General features: G+C 44.0%; 2 non-coding genes across 2 annotated transcripts in view; both read left to right on the top strand.

Moving 5' to 3' along the window:
- The first annotated feature begins 1,125 nt into the window (after positions 1–1,125).
- On the top strand, positions 1,126–1,280 carry LOC143262971 (5.8S ribosomal RNA). Its single transcript, XR_013036574.1, has one exon. It is a non-coding gene; the product is annotated as a 5.8S ribosomal RNA (ribosomal RNA).
- A 1,107-nt stretch (positions 1,281–2,387) lies between these two features.
- Positions 2,388–2,500, top strand: part of LOC143262986 (large subunit ribosomal RNA) — a 4,163-nt gene continuing 4,050 nt past the window's right edge. Inside the window, exon 1 of the ribosomal RNA XR_013036589.1 lies at positions 2,388–2,500. This exon is cut by the window's right edge and continues 4,050 nt beyond it. This is a non-coding gene — a ribosomal RNA (large subunit ribosomal RNA).

Here is a 2,500-nt window from a genome sequence, read left to right as displayed (position 1 = left end):
AGAGATATATGTGTTGTTGGGGTTTGTGATTATGAAGGTGCCCCAACGCACAAAAATATATAAAAATGTACAAAGTTGGGATGTGGTGTGGTGGAGAAGAGTTGGGCCCGACCAGATCATTCGTGCGTGATTTACACGGCAGACGTGTGTACTACACGTATTAGGCCTTTGATCTGCGTTGCGTAGGCCATCTTCCTTCCAAGACACACACGTGTTGGGGTTTGTGTGATTTTATGATAGTGCCTCAACACGGAAAAATAAGCGTACGAGAAGAGTTGGGCCCGACCAGATCATTCGTGCGTGATTTATACACGGCCAGACGCGTATTATATTACACGTATTAGGCCTTTGATCTGCGTTGCGTAGGCCATCTTCTCGATAGAGAGAAAGCCAATGTATTCTTTTTTCTTTCTTTACACACACACACACACAGTTGTAGTAGGACAGGGAGGGATGCGAGCGTGCTAATCACGCTTCCTCAAGTCTTCGCTGTGGTGTAAAAAAAAAAAAGAAAAAAAGGAATCGTTGGGAAAGTCCAAAGGACGAAAATATCGGGCAGTCTGAAGATAACTTAATGCTCGTTTACATTGGTATCAAGAGAGACCGGCTTGTGTAGCTCGTTTCAATGCTGTGTCGTTGTCATTGACACCCTACTCTGTTGCGCGCTAGTGGCAGCATGAGCGTGGGACGTATATATATATGACACCCAGCTAGAGCCGGCCGTGAGTCCGTCCGGTGTAAATAACGACGAAAGGAGAGAGAAACTTTTCGAATCCAGTATCGGGTTGATAATTGTCCAGTTTGAATATCCATATCCCCGTCGTTTTTGGAGGTGATATACTCTCTGTGTTTCTTCGATAGAAGGCTTTTCAATGTTCTATTCGCTCCGACCGTCGAACTTGCAAGAAAACAGTGGTTTTGGATTTGCTCGTACATATATATATGGTTTCGACGGAAATATCTCGTTCTTTAAGGGACAATTATGTCGTTGTACGACGACTCCCGAATCTCCTTCGCGCGCTGGTTGGAGCTCTTCGGGTATCGGCTTGTTCCGAAATATAACACAAAAATGTGGTGGATAGCAAATACACATTATATATATATGAGAGAATAAAAGGGAAAAATTACCCTGAACGGTGGATCACTTGGCTCGTGGGTCGATGAAGAACGCAGCTAATTGCGCGTCAACGTGTGAACTGCAGGACACATGAACATCGACATTTCGAACGCACATTGCGGTCCACGGATACAATTCCTGGACCACGCCTGGCTGAGGGTCGTTTACGTACTTATAAACTGCTTGCGTTGATGGCACTTGTTGCCTATATACGTACGAGCGAATGGTGGGCGCTTCGTCGGCGTTTGTCGCGGTCCTATGAATATTGAGAAATTTTACGTACGTCTAACAGTCTTCGAGAGAGATGGAAATCGTGTTCGAACTAGCGTGAGTGTGGAAGGCGGTGTCGTGTGTCGTATATGTTTTATATACGTCCGCCCGTCTGAAACACCGCTTCGAAGCGGTGACAAAATCTTTTTCGGGACGATTCGTATCCGTAGAACTATCGAGATTTCACTGGTACATTTTCAACGCGCTCCCGACGTCGCCTGAAATGAAACGAGATGGGTTTAACCCACGAAAGCGTACTACACGAGTCTGTCCTATGTGAAGACTGTGTACAGAGATCGAACGAACGCATGAAAGAAATTGAACGAAAGAACACATAACCCGCAAAAATATAGAGTAGAATTGTGACCGTTGCTTCGAATTTGAATTTATATGTATATATATATATCATAGCCCCAGGGAGTGGAACCTATGAGTGTGGAAGGATGTCTCTTACCGTTATGTTGCCAGAGGAAAAAAAGTCTCTCTCTTCGTACGACACATTTGTGTACGAATTGTATCGATGGCTATATAGATCCGATGTTGCACATATTCTGAGTAAAGAACACCCCACCCGGGTTACCGTCCTAAAACTCTTCTATTGGTGTGGCTATGATGTGTGTGTGTCAACGCAATCGCGAGTCTGGTTCTACGGAAAACCGTTTGTCGGTCGCCCCATATATCTTTTTGTTCTCTTCAAATGATCGAATAGCGAAACCGCACGAGATCAATCGGTCGTCTAGTCCCCGAAAGTACTTTTCGGACGGACGTTAAAGTTATACCGATTGTAATCGTCTTGCGAGTGTTTCGAAGATCTATATTTGGAGAGGATATCGAATTTTATAAAAGATATATTGGTGAGGCGCGATAAACGGTTTTTTTTTTGCTTTAAGGGTTTTTTGTGTTTTTTTTATTTTTTTTTTTTTTTTGTGTTGCTCTGTACACGTTTCGCAAAATGCTTTCGGGGGGGGAAGCTCTGAAAAAATTTTTTTTCACGTTCCGACGACCTCAGAGTAGGCGAGATTACCCGCTGAATTTAAGCATATTACTAAGCGGAGGAAAAGAAACTAACCAGGATTTCCTTAGTAGCGGCGAGCGAACAGGAATTAGCCCAGC

The sequence above is a fragment of the Megalopta genalis genome, unplaced genomic scaffold (assembly GCF_051020955.1).
Source record: "Megalopta genalis isolate 19385.01 unplaced genomic scaffold, iyMegGena1_principal scaffold0260, whole genome shotgun sequence".
In the NCBI taxonomy this organism is placed as follows: Eukaryota; Metazoa; Arthropoda; class Insecta; order Hymenoptera; family Halictidae; genus Megalopta; species Megalopta genalis.
This window is presented reverse-complemented; position numbering and strand designations above follow the sequence as displayed.